Here is a 17,329-nt window from a genome sequence, read left to right on the forward strand (position 1 = left end):
AAAACAAACCAAAAAATGTCCCTGAGGGTCTCAGGGTAATTGTATATTGAACAACCTTTAAGGGGTTGCCCCCTCTCGGGGATAAGCCCTTACTAGATACCCTCCCCTAAAAAACAACTTTTATTGAATTTATATAAAATCTTATAACCCCTTCACACGTTTTAAAATTATCAGCGATGCAGTACTGTGCTTCAGTGGGGGTATTCTATTGACCCCCTACTGTGTACGGTATCACTGGAGCTATGGTACCTAAATAGTGTATATGATTGGTGTGCTACAGTATCTGCATCACCTAACCATAGACTACCAGTCCTGTTATAATTCAAAACTGCCGCTGGTTAAAACTCAATCAGAACCTCCCCGACGTTTCGCGGATGACTCCGCTTTGTCAAGGGTTGCGAGGCTACTGAGCTCCGGACGCCCATCACTAGTTTATATAACCTCGGATCCTCCTCACTTCCGTCCCCCTCCAATAGAGTAGCGCCACATCATAATCTCCCTTATCGCGTGATTTATGGTCCAATCCGGTTCTCCTTTTACTCTTTGTTGTTATCATGTGACCAGGTGACGTATCTGATCGCATGTCTCGCGTGATCTCATTCGCTGGTGATCTCGCGCGTGTCATAGGACTTAGATTTCTTCAGCTTCTCCGACTTGCGCATAACCAGGGTCCGATCCGGGTATGTTTATTTGGCGCATGTCACTGCACTTAGAAATAATTCCGGTCTTGCACCAGCACATATGTGCATATCGTGCATATCCTTGCGCTTAGGGAATTAATTCCCTTTGCAGCCTATATTGATGTATGGGTATATTTAGACACTTAGTCCTGTTTGCATTCTTATTTAGCAGTGCAGCACAATACAGTTATAGGGTCTGTATCACTAAACTTGGGGGGGGGGGGGGGCTATTCGATCATATGCTAGTATGGTTGGTTACCATATACCTATCTATATATTCAATATGTCCCTGTAGATGTTCACTGGGATAATTGTGCAGTAAATGTTTTAGTAAAATTAGTCTCTTTCATGCTAGCTGTTCTCGCATTTATCTTTAGGTTACTAAAATATACTATAGATTTTTTGGGTTCTTCTGTTAATATGTTACCAACAGTACGTTATTGCTTATTCTCATTGTAATTTTTATTTATGTTTTTGTTTTTTAGGACATCTTATGGACCGTTATTTTACCGATAGAACCTGAGGTAAGTTGTTGTTCTCTAATGTCTATATTAGGTATAGTTGAGTATATGGGTGTCCGAAGTAGTCTGTACAGGGGTTTTTGGGGGCTTTTTTTTCCTAATACCACTTTTAAAAAGGAAAAAAAATGAGGTTACCAGGACATGTTAGTGTAAAAAAATGCAGATTTTGATTTTTCTCCTCCACTTTGCTACTATTCTTGTGAAACACCTAAAGGGTTAACAAACTTTTTAAAAGTCCTTTTGAATACTTTGAGGGGTGTAGTTTTTATAATGGGGCCATTTATGGGGTATTTCTCACAGAAACACCTCTCAAATCCACTTCAAACTTAACTGGTCCCTGAAAAATTCAGATTTTGAAATTTTCGTGAAAATTTTGAAAATTGCTGCTATACTTTTGAAGCCCTCTAATGTCTTCAAAAACATGCCAACTTTATGATGTCAACATAAAGTAGACCTATTGTATTTGTGAATCAATATATAATTTATTTGGAAAATCCAAGCAGAGAGTTTCAAAGTTAGAAAAATGCTAAATTTTCAAAAATTTCATGACCTTTTGGGATTTTTCACCAAGAAAGAATGCAAGTAACAACGAAAATTTATCACTTTGTTAAAGTAGAATATGTCACGAAAAAACAGTCTCAGAATCAGAATAATCCGTAAAAGCATCTCAGAGTTATTAATGCATAAAGTGACAGTGGTCAGAATTGCAAAAAAGGGCTGAGTCCTTAAGGTGAAAATAGGCTGAGTCCCTAAGGGGTTAAATCAGTGTTTAGCAACCAGTGTGCCTCCAGCTGTAGCAAAACTAGAACTCCCAGCATGTACAGTCTCTCAGTGCATGCTGGGAGTTGTATTTTTGCAACAGCTGGAGGCACACTGGTTGCAAAACACTGAATTTGGTTGTGAAACCAAGTTTGTCACCTATGTGTCTCCAGCTTTTGCAAAACTGCAACACTCAGCATGCATTGACAGTCGAAGGGCATGCTGAAAGTTGTAGTTTTGCAACAGCTTGAGGCACACTGCTACAACTCCCAGCATGCTCTTTGGTAGTCTGTGCATGTTGGGAGTTGTAGTTATGCAACAGCTGGATGCACACTTTTTCATAGAAAAAATGTGCCTCCAGCTGTTGCATAACTACAACCCCCAGCATGCACAGACTACTAAAGGTCATGCTGCAAGTTGTTGCTAAGCAACAGCAGAAGGTGAACAGGCCTCACCTGCTGCTGTATCCTGTCGCCGGGACCGCCACCGCTGCTGCCACCGATTCTGCTGCTCTTGTCGCTGCCACCGATCCTGAGGGGACCTCCGCCGGACCAGGGCAAGGTAGGAGACCCCCACTGGCCCCGATCGCCGCCATCGTCGGCGTCCCGATCGCCGCCCAGCAGGGTCGTGATTGGTCGGTTATTCTGACCGATCAATCACGTGATCGTGAGGCAGCACCTGTGCCACCTCACTCCTGCTGGGTAAGGGTGAATGGGGCTGTCTTGGACAGCCCCATTCACCCTTTTTCTCCTAGTCTCCTTGATCACTCGTGACTTGATTGACCCGGAATAGCCGCAAATCGCCGGTCTGAATTGACTCAGCAGTCACCCCGGTCCGGTCCCCGCCCGGCGAGCGGCGGGGACCGGATTTCCCATGGGAATACCCATACGCCCTTAGTCCTTAACCCCTTGGGGACGGAGCCCATTATGACCCAAAGGACGGGAGCATTTTTTGCAAATCTGACCACTGTCACTTTAAGCATTAATAACTCTGGGATGCTTTAACTTATAAATTTGATTCCGAGATTGTTTTTTCATGACATGTTCTACTTTATGGTATTGGTAAATTTTCGGTGACATTTGCATTATTTCTTGGTGAAAAATTCAAAAATTTTATGAAAAATTTAAAAATGTAGTATTTTTCTAACTTTGAAGTTCTCTGCTTGTAAGGAAAGTAGACATTCCAAATAAATTATATATTGATTTCCATATACAAAATGTCTACTTTATATTTGCATCATAAAGTTGACATGTTTTTACTTTTGGAAGACATCAGAAGGCTTCAAAGTTCAGCAGCAATTTTCCAATTTTTTTCAAAATCGGAATTTTTCAGGGACCAGTTCAGTTTTGAAGTGGATTTGAAGGGCCTTGATATTAGACATACCCCACAAATGACCATTATAAATAAAAAAAAAACTGCACCCCCTCAAAGTATCTAAAATGACATTTAGTAAGTGTGTTAACCCTTTAGGTGTTTCACAGGAATAGCAGCAAAGTGAAGGAGAAAATTCAAAATCTTCATTTTTTACACTCTCATGTTCTTGTAGACCCAGTTTTTGCATTTTTACAAGTGGTAATAGGGGAAAAATCCCCCAAAATTTGTAACCCAATTTCTCTCGAGTAAGGAAATACCTCATGTGTATGTCAAGTGTTCAGCGGGCTCAGTAGAGGGCTCAGAAGGAAAGGAGCAACAATGGGATTTTGGAGAGTGAATTTTGCTGAAATGGTTTTTGGGAGGCATGTCGCATTTAGGAAGCGCCTGTGGTGCCAGAACAGCAAAAAATACCCACATGGCATACTATTTTGGAAACTACACCCCTTAAGGAATGTAACAAGGGGTACAGTAAGCCTTATCACCCCACAGGTGTTTGACAACTTTTTGTTAAAGTTGGATGTGTAAATGAGAATTTTTTTTTTTTTACAAAAATGCAGATTTTGCCTAAACTTTACATTTTTACAAAGGGTAATAGGAGAAAATTACCCCCAAAACTTGTAACCCAATTTCTTCTGAGTATAGAAATACCCCATGTGTGGACGTCAAGTGCTCTGCTGCTGAACTACAATGCTCAGAAGAGGAGGAGCGCCATTGAGCTTTTGGAAAGAGAATCAGTTTGCAATGGTAGTCAGAGGCCATGTGCGTTTACAAAGCCCCCCGTGGTGCCAGAACAGTGGACCCTCCCACATGTGACCCCATTTTGGAAACTACACCCCTCACAGAATTTAATAAGGGGTGCAGTGAGTATTTACACCCCACTGGCGTTTGACAGATCTTTGGAACAGTGGGATGTGCAAATTAAAAATTTTATTTTTCATTTTCACGGATCACTGTTCAAAAAACCTGTCAGATACCTGTGTGGCATAAATGCTCACTGCATCCTTTATTACATTACGTGAGGGGTGCAGTTTCCAAAATGGGGCCACATGTAGGGGGGTCCATTGTTCTGGCACTATGGGGGCTTTGTAAATACACGTGGCCTTCAATTTCGGACAAATTTTCTCTTCAAAATCCCAATGGCGCTCCTTCTCTTCTGAGCATTGTAGTTCGCCTGCAGAGCACTTTACATCCACATATGGGGTATTTTCTTACTCAGAAGAAATGGGGTTACAAATTTTGGGGGGCTTTTTTCCTATTTTCCCTTGTGAAAATGAAAAATTTAGGGTAACACCAGCATTTAGTGAAATTTTTTTTTTTTCTCATTTTCCCATCCAAATTTAATGAAAATTCTTCAAACACCTGTGGGGTGTTAAGGCTCACTATACCCCTTGTCACGTTCCATGAGGGGTGTAGTTTCCAAAATGGGGTCACATGTTGGTATTTATGTTTTTGCGTTTATATCAGCACCGCTGTAAAATCAGCCACCCCTGTGCAAATCGCCAATTTAGGCCTCAAATGTGCATGGTGCGTTCTCACTCCTGAGCCTTGTTGTATGCCCGAAGAGCATTTTACGCCCACATATGTGGTATTTCCGTACTCGGGAGAAATTGCGTTACAAATTTTGGGGGTCTTTTTTTTTTTTTTTTTTTTTCCTTTTACTGCTTGTGAAAGTATGGGGCAACACCAGCATGTTAGTGTAAAAAGTTTTTTTTTTTACACTAACAGGCTGGTGAAGCCCCCAACTTTTCCTTTTCATAAGGGGTAAAAGGAGAAAAAGCCCCCCAAAATTTGTAGTGCAATTTCTCCCGAGAATGGAAATACCCCATATGTGGCCCTAAACTGTTTCCTTGAAATACAACAGGGCTCCGAAGTGAGAGAGCTCCATGCGCATTTGAGGACTAAATTAGGAATTGTATAGGGGTGGACACAGGGGTATTCTATGCCAGTGATTCCCAAACAGGGTGCCTCCAGCTGTTGCTAAACTCCCAGCATGCCTGGACAGTCAGTGGCTGTCCAGAAATTCTGGGAGTTGTTGTTTTGCAACAGCTGGAGGCTCCATTTTTGAAACACTGCCGTATAATATGTTTTTCATTTTTATTGGGGGGGGGGGGGGAGTATAAGGGGGGTGTATATGTAGTGTTTTACCCTTTATTACGTGTTAGTGCAGTGTAGTGTTTTTAGGGTACATGCGCACTGGCAGGTTACGGTGAGTTTCCCGCTAGGAGTTTGCGCTGCGGCGAAAAATCTGCCGCAGCCCAAACTTGAAGCAGGAAACTTACTGTAAACCTGCCCGTGTAAATGTACCCTGTACATTCACATGAGGGGGGGGGGGGGGGGCAAACCTCCAACTGTTTCAAAACTACAGCTCCCAGCATGTACTGACAGACCGTGCATGCTGGGAGTTGTACTTTTGCAACAGCTGGAGGCACACTGGTTGGAAAACCTTCAGTTAGGTTCTGTTACCTAACTCAGTATTTTCCAACCAGTGTGCCTCCAGCTGTTGCAAAACTCTAGGGAGATCTAGTTATGCAACAGCTGGAGGTACGCAACTACAACTCCCAGCATGCCGAGACAGCTGTTTGCTGTTTGGGCATGGTGGGATTTGCAGTTTGGCAACATCTGGAGGGCTACAGTTTATAGACCACTGCACAGCGATCTCCGATTGTGGCCCTCCAGATGTTGCAAAACTCCAAATCCCAGCATGCCAAGACAGCACACAGCTTGTTTGGGCATTCAAGGAGTTGTAGTTTTGCAAGATCTGGAGTGATACGGTTTAGAGACCACTGTATAGTGGTCTCAAACTGTAGCCCTCCAGTTGTTGCAAAACTACATATTGCAGCATGCCCAAACAGCTGTCTGGGCATGCTGGGATTGTAGTTTTGCAACATCTGGAGGGCTACTGGTTAGAGACCACTATAAAGTGGTCTTAGACTGTAGCCCTCCAGATGTTGCTAGGCAACTTATCGACTTCCGTAGGTTCCAGGGAGCTGTCCTCTTCTGCGGCACGACATCGCTGCCCGCCAATCACCGTCGCCCGCTGCCGTCGGATGGGTTAGTGGATCTTCGGCGCCCGGTTCCCCGTTCTGCCCCGCCTATTGTGGGGGGGCAGGACGCGGAAAACTAAAGTTAACCCCCCCGCCCCCGATCTGCTATTGGTTGTCGCTTCTGATGACCAATAGCAGGGATAGGAGGGGTTGCACCCCTGACACCTCACTCCTATCCTTCAGGGGGATTTTAGGTGTCTTAGACAACCGCGATCCCCCTTATACATCGGGTCACCATAGACCCGTATGTCCCAAATCAGCGCAAATCGCCAGTGTGAATTCACTTGCGATTTGTGCCGATCGCCGACATGGGGGGGGGGTGGTCTGATGAACCCCCCTGGGCATTTGCGCGCGGTGCCTGCTGATCGATATCAGCAGTCACTCCGGTCCGATCCCCGAAATTCCCACGGGCGTATGGCTACACCCTTCGTCCCCAACAGGCTAACCCCTTAAGGACCCAGCCAATTTTCACTGTAGGACCCGGCCATTTTTTGCACATCTGACCACTGTCACTTTAAGCATTAATAACTCTGGGATGCTTTTACCTTTCATTCTGATTCCGAGATTGTTTGTTTGTTTTTTCGTGACATATTCTACTTTATGTTAGTGGTAAAATTTTGTCGATACTTGCATCGTTTCCAAATTCCAAAATTTAATGAAAAAATTTAAAATTTAGCATTTTTTTAACTTTGAAGCTCTCTGCTTATAAGGAAAATGAATATTCCAAATAAATTATATATTGATTCACATATACAACATGTCTACTTTATGATTGCATCATAAAGTTGACATGTTTTTACTTTTGGAAGAGATCAGAGGGCTTCAAAGTTCAGCAGCAATTTTCCAATTTTTCACAACATTTTCAAAATCAAAATTTTTCAGGGACCAGTTCTGTTTTCAAGTGGATTTGAAGGACCTTCATATTAGAAATGCCCCACAAATGACCCCATTATAAAATCTGCACCCCTCAAAGTATTCAAAATGACATTCAAAAGGTTTGTTAACCCTTTAGGTGTTTCACAGGAATAGCAGCAAATTGAAGGAGAAAATTATAAATCTTTATTTTTTACACTGGCATGTTCATGTAGACCCAGTTTTTGAATTTTTACAAGGGGTAAAAGGAGAGAAATCTTCCTAAAATGTGTAACCCAATTTCTCTCGAGTAAGGAAATACCTCATATGTGTATGTCAAGTGTACGGCGGGCGCAGTAGAGGGCTCAGAAGGGAAGGAGCGACAATGGGATTTTGGAGAGTGAGTTTTTCTGAAATGGTTTTTGTGGGGCATGTCGCATTTAGGATGCCCCTATGGTGCCAGAACAGCAAAAAAAAAAAAACACATGGCATACTATTTTGGAAACGAGACCCCTCAAGGCACGTAAAAAGGGGTCCAGTGAGCCTTAACACCCCACAGGTGCTTCACGACTTTTTGTTAAAGTTGGATGTGTAAATGATTTTTTTTTTTCCACTAAGATGCTAGTTTTCCCTAAAATTTCAAATTTTTACAAGGGATAATAGGACAAAATGTCCCCCAAAATTTGTAACCCCATCTCTTCTGAGTATGGAAATACCCCAAGTGTGAACGTCAAGTGCTCTGCTGGCGCACTACAATGCTCAGAAGAGAAGGAGTCACATTTGGCTTTTGAAAAGCGAATTTTGCTGAAAAGGTTTTTTGGAGGGCATGTCGCATTTAGGAAGCCCCTATGGTGCCAGAACAGCAAAAAAAAAAAAAAAAAACACATGTCATACTATTTTAGAAACTGCACCCCTCAAGGAACACAACAAGGGGTACAGTGAGCCTTAAAACCTCACAAGTGTTTGACGACTTTTTGCTAAAGTCGGATGTGTAAATGGAAAAAAAAATGTTTCACTAAAATGCTGGTTTTCCCCCACATTGTATATTTTTACAAGGGGTAATAGGAGAAAATGACCCCCAAAATGTGTAACCCCATTTCTTGGAGTATGGAAATACCCAGTGTGTGGACATCAAGTGATCTGCTGGCGCACTACAATGCTCAGAAGAGAAGGAGCACCATTGAGCTTTTGAAGACAGAATTTGGTTGGAATAGAAGTCGGGGGCCATGTGTGTTTACAAAGCCCCCCGTGGTGCCAGAACAGTGGACCCCCCCATGTGACCCCATTTTGGAAACTAGACCCCTCACAGAATTTAATAAGGGGTGCAGTGAGTATTTACACCCCACTGGTGTTTGACAGATCTTTGGAACAGTGGGCTGTGCAAATGAAAAATTACATTTTTCATTTTCACGGACCACTGTTCCAAAAATCTGTCAGACACCTGTGGGGCGTAAATGCTCACTGTACCCCTTATTACATTACGTGAGGGGTGTAGTTTCCAAAATAGGGTCACATGTGGGTATTTCTTTTTTTGCGTTTATGGCAGAACTGCTGTAAAATCAGCCACCCCTGTGCAAATCTCCAATTTAGGCTTCAAATGTACATGGTGCGCTCTCACTCCTGAGCCTTGTTGTACGCCCGCAGAGCATTTTATGCCCACATATGGGGTATTTCCGTACTAAGGAGAAATTGTGTTATAAATTTTGGGGGTCTTTTTTTCCTTTTTAACACTTGTGAAAATAAAAAGTAAACGACAACACCAGCATGTTAGTGTAAAATTTTTTATTTTTTTACACTGACAGGCTGGTGTAGCCCCCAACTTTTCCTTTTCATAAGGGGTAAAAGGAGAAAAAGCCCCCCAAAATTTGTAACGCAATTTCTCCCGAGTACAGAGATACCCCATATGTGGCCCTAAACTGTTTCCTTGAAATATGACAGGGCTCTGAAGTGAGAGAGTGCCATGCGCATTTGAGGACTAAATTAGGGATTGCATAGGGGTGGACATAGGGGTATTCTACGCCAGTGATTCCCAAACAGGGTGTCTCCAGCTGTTGCTAAACTCCCAGCATGCCTGGACATTCAGTGGCTGTCCAGAAATGCTGGGAGTTGCTGTTTGCAACAGCTGGAGGCTCCGTTTTGGAAACACTGCTGTACAATACGTTTTTCATTTTTATTGGGGGGGGGGGCAGTGTAAGGGGGTGTTTATGTAGTGTTTTACCCTTTATTATGTGTTAGTGTAGTGCAGTGTTTTTAGGGTACATTCACACGGCGCAGGTTTACAGTGAGCTTCCCGCTAGAAATTTGCGCTGCGGTGAAAAATTTGCCGCAGCTCATACTTGAAGCAGGAAACTTACTGTAAACCCGCCCATGTCAATGTACCCTGTACGTTCACAGGGGGGGGGGGGGGGACAACCTCCAGCTGTTTCAAAACTACAACTCCCAGCATGTACTGACAGACCGTGCATGCTGGGAGTTGTACTTTTGCAACAGCTGGAGGCACACTGGTTGGAAAACCTTCAGTTAGGTTCTTTTACCTAACTCAGTATTTTCCATCCAGTGTGCCTCCAGCTGTTGCAAAACTACAACTCCCAGCATGTACTGATCGCCGAAGGGCATGCTGGGTGATCTAGTTATGCAACAGCTAGAGGTGCGCAACTACTTTTCCCAGCATGCCGAGACAGCTGTTTCGGCATGCTGGGATTTGTAGTTTTGCAACATCTGGAGGGCTACAGATAGAGACCACTGCACTGTGATCTCCAAACTGTGGACCTCCAGATGTTGCAAAACTAAAAATCCCAGCATGCGCAGACAGCAAACTGCTGTGTGGGCATGCTAGGAGTTGTAGTTTTGCAAGATCTAGAGTGCTACAGTATAGAGATCACTGTGCAGTGGTCTCTAAACTGTAGACCTCCAGCTGTTGCAAAACTGCAAATCCCAGCATGCCCAGCAGCTGTCTGGGCATGCTGGGAGTTGTAGTTTTGCATCATCTGGAGGGCTACAGTCTCAGACTGTAGCCCTCTAGATGTTGCTAGGCAACTTACCGGCTTCCGTCGGATCCAGGGAGCCGTCCTCTTCTGCAGCCCGCGCCGATCACCGCCGCCAATCCAGTCCTGCAGCTTCCACCGATGGGTAAGTGGATCTTCGGCGTTCGGTCCCCGTCGTTTCCCCGCCTATTGTGGGTGGGAAGAACGGGGAAAACGAAAGTAAACCCTCCGCCCCCGATCTCCTATTGGTGGTCGCGTCTAGACCACCAATAGCAGAGATAGGAGGGGTGGCACCTCTGCCACCTCACTCCTATCGCTACAGGGGGATCGTGGGTGTCTTAGACAACCGTGATACCCCTTATATTCCACGTCACTGGGTCACCATAGACCCGTATGACCCGGAATCGGCGCAAATCGCAAGTGTGAATTCACTTGGGATTTGCGCCGATCGCCGACATGGGGGGTCTGACCCCCCTGGGCACTTGCATGGGGTGCCTGCTGATCGACAGGTACGCCCTGGGTCCTTAAGACCCAGGTACAGAAGGCGTATCCATACGCCCTTGGTCCTGTACGGGTTAACCCCTTAAGGACCAAGGACGTACAGGTACGTCCTTGGTCCTGCTCTCGTGATATAACGCGGGGTTACACGGTAACCCCGCATCATATCACGGCGGGCCCGGCATCATAGTGAAGCCGGGACCCGCCGCTAATAGCGCGCAGCACCGATCGCGGCGCTCAGAGCTGAGCCGCGCGGCTAAAAGTGAAAGTAAAAGCTGCCGGTTAACTCAGTGGGCTGTTCGGGATAGCCGCGGCGAAATCGCGGCATCCCGAACAGCTTACAGGACAGCGGGTTGGCCGCTACCTGCCTCCTCCTGGTGTCCGATCGCCGAATGACTGCTCAGTGCCTGAGATCCAGGCATGAGCAGTCAAGCGGCAGAAACCTCGATCACTGGTTTCCTATGAGAAACCAGTGATCAATGTGAAAGATCAGTGTGTGCAGTGTTATAGGTCCCTATGGGAGCTATAACACTGCAAAAAAAAGTGAAAAAAAAAAGTGAATGAATATCATCTAACCCCTCCCCTATTAAAAGTTTGAATCACCCCCCTTTTCCCATAAATAAAAAAGTGTAAATAAAAATAAACATATATGGTATCACCGCGTGCGGAAATGTCCGATTTATAAAAATATATCGTTCTATAAACCGCTCGGTCAATGGCGTACGCGCAAAAAAATTCCAAATCCAAAATAGTGCATTTTTGGTCACTTTTTATATCATTTAAAAATCAATAAGTCCTATCAATGCAAAAATGGTACCGTTAAAAACTTCAGATCACGGCGCAAAAAATTAGCCCTCATACCACCCCATACACGGAAAAATAAAAAAGTTATAGGGGTCAGAAGATGGCAATTTTAAACGTATTAATTTTCCTGCATGTAGTTATGATTTTTTCCAGAAGTACGACAAAATCAAACCTAAATAAGTAGGGTATCATTTTAATCGTATGGACCTACAGAATAAAGATAAGGTGTCATTTTACCGAAAAATGTACTACGTAGAAACGGAAGCCCCCAAAAGTTACAAAACAGCATTTAAAAAAAAAATTTTTTGTTGCACAATGATTTTTTTTTTCCGTTTCACCGTAGATTTTTGGGCAAAATGACTGACGTCATTACAAAGTAGAATTGGTGGCGCAAAAAATAAGCCATCATATGGATTTTTAGGTGCAAAATTGAAAGAGTTATGATTTTTTAAAGGCAAGGAGCAAAAAACGAAAATGCAAAAACGGAAAAAACCCCGGTCCTTAAGGGTTTAAAGGGGTACTTCGGGGGGGAAACTTTTTTTTTTTTTATTTGTATTTTTTTTTAATCAACTGGTGCCAGGTTAAACAGATTTGTAAATTACTTCTATTAAAAAATCTTAATCCTTCCAGTACTTATTAGCTGCTGAATACTGCAGAAGAAATTATTTTCTTTATGGAACACAGAGCTCTCTGCTGACATCATGACCACAGTGCTCTCTGCTGACATCTCTGTCCATTTTAAGAACTGTCCAGAGTAGGAGAAAATCCCCATAGAAAACATATGCTGCTCTGGACAGTTCCTAAAATGGACAGATGTCAGCAGAGAGCACTGTGGTCATGATGTCAGCAGAGAGCTCTGTGTTCCATAAAGAAAAGAATTTACTCTGTAATATTCAGCAGCTAATACTAGAGATGAGCGAACTTACAGTAAATTCGATTCGTCACGAACTTCTCGGCTTGGCGGTTGCTGACTTTTCCTGCATAAATTTGTTCAGCTTTCCGGTGCTCCGGTGGGCTGGAAAAGGTGGATACATTCCTAGGAAAGAGTCTCCTAGGACTGTATCCACCTTTTCCAGCCCACCGGAGCACCGGAAAGCTGAACTAATTTATGCAGGAAAAGTCATCAACTGCCGAGCCGAGAAGTCCGTGACGAATCGAATTTACTGTAAGTTCGCTCATCTTTAGCTAATACGTACTGGAAGGATTAAGATTTCCGCCGGAGTACCCTTTTAACCCTTTAGGGACCGAGACCATTTTGACCCTAAGGATCAGAGCATTTTTTGCACATCTGATCACTGTCAGTTTAAGCATTAATAACTGTGGAATGCTTTTACCTTTCATTCTGATTCAGAGATTGTTTTTCCGTGACATATTCTACTTTAACACAGTCGTAAATTTTTGTCGTTATTTGCATCTTTTTTTGGTGCAAAGTGGAGGAGAAAAATCAAAATCTGCATATTTTTTTTTTACACTAACATGTTCTTGTAGACCCATATTGTTTATTTTTACAAGGGGTAAAAGGAGAAAAAGCCCCACAATATGTGTAACCCAATTTCTTTTGAGTAAAGAAATACCTCATATGTGGATGTAAAGTGTTTTGTGGGTGCACTAGAGGGCTCAGAAGAGAAGGAGAGACAGTGGGATTTTAAAGAGCAAATTTTGCTGAAATGGTTTTTGGGGGGCCTGTCGCATTTAGGAAGCCCCCATGGTGCCAGAACAGCAAAAAACACCCCACATGGCATACTATTTGGAAAACTACACCCCTCAAGGAACGTAACAAGGGGTACAGTGAACATTTACACCCCACTGGCATTTGACAGATCTTTGTAACAGTGGGCTGTCCAAATTAAAAATTACATTCTTTATTTTCACGGACCACTGTTCCAAAAATCTGTCAGACACCTGTGGGGTGTAAATGTTCACTGTACCCCTTGTTATGTTCCGTGAGGGGGGTAGTTTCCGAAATGGGGTCACATGTGGGTTTTTTTGCGTTTATGTCAGAACCGCTGTAACCAGCAGCCACCCCTGTGCAAATCACCAATTTAGGCCTCAAATGTACATAGTGCGCTCTCACTCCTGAGCCATGTTGTGGGCCCGCTGAGCATTTTACGCCCACATATGGGGGATTTCCGTACTTGGGAGAAATTTGTGCTACAAATTTTGGGGGTCTTTTTTCCTTTTACCTCTTATAAAAATGAAAAGTATGGGGCAACACCAGCATGTTGGTATAAAAAAAAAAAATAATTTACACTAACATTCAGGTGTAGACCCCAACTTTTACATTTTCATAAGGGGTAAAAGGAGAAAAGGCCACCAAAGATTTGTAGCGCAATTTCTTCCGAGTACGGAGATACCCCATATGTGGCCCTAAACTGTTGCCTTGAAATACGACAGGGCTCTGAAGTGAGAGAGCGCCATGCGCATTTGAGGACTAAATTAGAGATTTTCATAGGGGTGGACCCGGATGCAAGTGTTAGGCTAGGTTCAGACTACGGAATCTCCGGGCAGAAAATATCCGCCCGGAGATTCCGAGTTCCGCCTGCGCCGACTGAATTAGTCGGCGCTAGGATTGCGCGGACACTGCAGTCTCCTATAGACTGCTATGTGTTCCGCTCGGATTTCCGCCTGAAGAAAGAGCAACCCCTTTCTTTAGGTGGAAATTTCTAAGCGGATTTTCCGCTTCACATATTCCGAAGTGTGAATTTGTGAACGGAAAACCATTCACTACACTAGACATTTTAGCAAGCGGAATTTCTGACGGAAATTTTACGTCTGAATTTCTGTCAGAAATTCCGTAGTCTGAACCTAGCCTTACACTTGCCTCCGCCACCAAAAATACTGTACGTCAGTTTTCCCCAAACACTGTGCCTCCAGCTGTTGCAAAACTCCCCATTGTGCTGCTGAGGAGACTAAGGGAAAACAAATTAACTTACTAAATTTAGTCATGTATTTGCAGCCTCCGAATAGGGGACACTGCCAATAGTGGATGCGGACACACCCAATAGGAGACAAAACAGTCCCAATAGGGGACAACCAGGCTTAATCGCTGGCCCTACCTTGTACACAGGGTCACCATCAGGGGGTACAGCCAATACTCAAATAAGGGGCCCAGGAGTTGTAGTTTAGCAACAGCTGGAGGCACCCTGATCCTAAACTTCAACTTGCATGATGGGAGCAAAACTACAACTCCCAGCATGCCCTTAAAGTGAGGACTCGCTGGGAGTTGTGGTTTTGCAACAACTGCATGCACAGGTGTAAAAATGCCACCTGCCTGCTGTTGCAAGACTACAACTCCCAGCATGGCCCATTGTAAGGGCATTCTGGGAGTTGTAGTTTTGCAAAAGCTGGAGGCACCCAGGTGTAAAAATGCCACCCGCCGCTGTTGTAAGACAACAGCTCCCAGCATGTCCTTACAGTGAGGGCATGCAGGGAGTTGTAGTTTTGCAACAGCTGGAGGCACCGAGGTGTAAAAATGCCACCCGTTGATATTGAAAGATTACAACTCCCAGCATACCTTTACAGGACATGCGGGGAGTTGTAGTTTTACACCATCTGAAGGCACCAGATGTAAAAATGCCACCCACCCGCTGTTGAAAGACTACAACTCCCAGCATGCCCTTACAGTGAGGACAAGCTGGGAGTTGTAGGTTTGCAACAGTTGGAGGCACCAGATGTAAAAATGCAACCCGCCCATTGTTGCAAGACTACATCTCCCAGCATGCCCTTACAATGAGGACATGCTGGGTGTTGTAGTTTTGTCACCATTAGCCCTGCTTGGGTGAGGCCTACTTTTATTCACTCACCACTCCAGGGCAGAACCGAACCAGCAGCAGGGATCATCAGTTTCACGATGGGCCGGCGGCCCATCCTTATTACAAGGAGATTCCCTATGAGGCAGATTTATCAAAACTTGTGTAGAGAAAGAGTGATTCAGTTGCCCGTAGCAACCATTCAGATTTTTCATTTTTCACAGGCCTCTTTAAAAATGAAAGAAACAAAGAGGCCTGTGAAAAATGAAAGAAATCTGATTGGTTGCTAGGGGCAACTGCTTCATTCTTTCCCTGCATAGGTTTTGATAAATCTCCCCCTATATGTTTATTCACCATTTATTTCTGTTCAGCACTGAAAGGGTGTTTGTGATTCCAGCTCTGGAGGAGGCGTGGCCAGCTAATTAAGGATCCTTAAATACAGCTGCTTCAGTGCAGTTCAAGCTCCATGCATGAGTGAGGACAGCTGTGCAGCAGACTTTTGGAGGGAAACTGTGACCATAGTAAGTAAGGAAGCTTGTGGTAGAATTGTGTGGAGGGCTCTTTAAGAACATGTTTCCTATGCTTTACTGATCCTCCATGTGGGATCTGTGATCTCCAGGTGTTACTGTGCAAGTTGGATCTATTAGAAATACCAGCAATGCAAAGGCCGGTATTCATCCAACCAGAGCGCCTCCAGCTGTTGTAGCTTTGCAACAGCTGGAGGCACCCCTGGCTGGGAAACACTGACCTATACTAAAGTGCAACATGCTGGGAGTTGTAGTTTTTATATGGGGCAGCTGCTGAGCTATAGGCTGTATCAGGGCATGCTGGGAGTTGTAGTTAGTAACTAATTGCAACTCCCAAAGTTAAAGTTGCATCAAAACAATAAAAAAAAATGTACTGTCAAACTACAGATTGGGGTGCAAAAAATGATCCCCCATAAACAATGGTGTCACTAAGGAGGACCCCCCCGCCACCTTAAGAGGAGATCCAGCCTGTGCTCCCTTAACAAGCGGGTGTAGAGTATGGGGAGGAATCTGCAGCCACTGGGAGACCATAGACCTACCTGCCTTCAATATGGTGAAAATGTACATGTATATAGTGAGTGTGTATGATGTGTGTGTGTGTGTATATACTGAACCCAGTGTATATGTGTTATGTATAGTGAGAGTGTGTATGTATGTGTGTGTATATATATATATATAATGTGCGAGGAGTCCATGTGTATGGTGAGTGTGTGGGTATGTAATGTGCGAGGTGTCCATGTGTATGGTGAGTGTGTGGGTATGTAATGTGCGAGGTGTCCATGTGTATGGTGAGTGTGTGGGTATGTAATGTGCGAGGTGTCCATGTGTATGGTGAGTGTGTGGGTATGTAATGTGCGAGGTGTCCATGTGTATGGTGAGTGTGTGTAATGTGTATGTGTGTATGTATATATGTATATATATATATATATATATATATATATATATATATATATATATATATATGCAGATAAGGTCAGGCTGCTCACCACTCTCGCGTTTGCTGCACTATCTCGTGCTACGGACACCGGTACCGCTCCCGGCTTAGTAGAAATCACACAGAAAAGAAAACGTCCGGCACTCGGGAGGATGCAGGTAAAACTTGTCAATGGCTTTATTCACACGCTTAGGCAGGACACAATCTATTGTGTCCTGCCTAAGCATGTGAATAAAGCCATTGACAAGTTTTACCTGCATCCTCCCGAGTGCCGGACGTTTTCTTTTCTGTGTGATATATATATATATATATATATATTAGTGCGAGGTGTCCATGTATAAAACAAAAGTTGGATTCAAAATGGCCGACATGGTCACCACCCATCTTGAAAAGTCTCCCCCCCAATCACATATACTAATGTGCCACAAACAGGAAGTTATCACCAACTATTCCCATTTTATTAAGGTGTATCCATATAAATGGCCCACCCTGTATATATAATGTGCGAGGTGTCCATGTATATAGTGAGTGTGTATATATAATGTGCGAGGTGTCCATGTATATAGTGAGTGTGTATATATAATGTGCGAGGTGTCCATGTAT

General features: G+C 43.9%; 1 long non-coding RNA gene across 13 annotated transcripts in view; it reads left to right on the forward strand.

Moving 5' to 3' along the window:
• Positions 1-1,023: 1,023 nt before the first annotated feature.
• LOC130317789 (uncharacterized) overlaps positions 1,024-17,329 on the forward strand; it is a 28,919-nt gene continuing 12,613 nt past the window's right edge. For 11 of the 13 annotated variants that reach the window (XR_008864811.1, XR_008864820.1, XR_008864823.1 and 8 more), the window contains exon 1: positions 15,608-15,786. This is a non-coding gene — a long non-coding RNA (uncharacterized LOC130317789). Of the gene's footprint in view, positions 1,205-15,607; positions 15,787-17,329 lie in introns of those variants that run through there. The other 2 variants (XR_008864812.1, XR_008864813.1) reach the window with 2 other exon arrangements.

Source organism: Hyla sarda, unplaced genomic scaffold (assembly GCF_029499605.1).
Source record: "Hyla sarda isolate aHylSar1 unplaced genomic scaffold, aHylSar1.hap1 scaffold_2026, whole genome shotgun sequence".
Lineage (NCBI taxonomy): Eukaryota > Metazoa > Chordata > Amphibia > Anura > Hylidae > Hyla > Hyla sarda.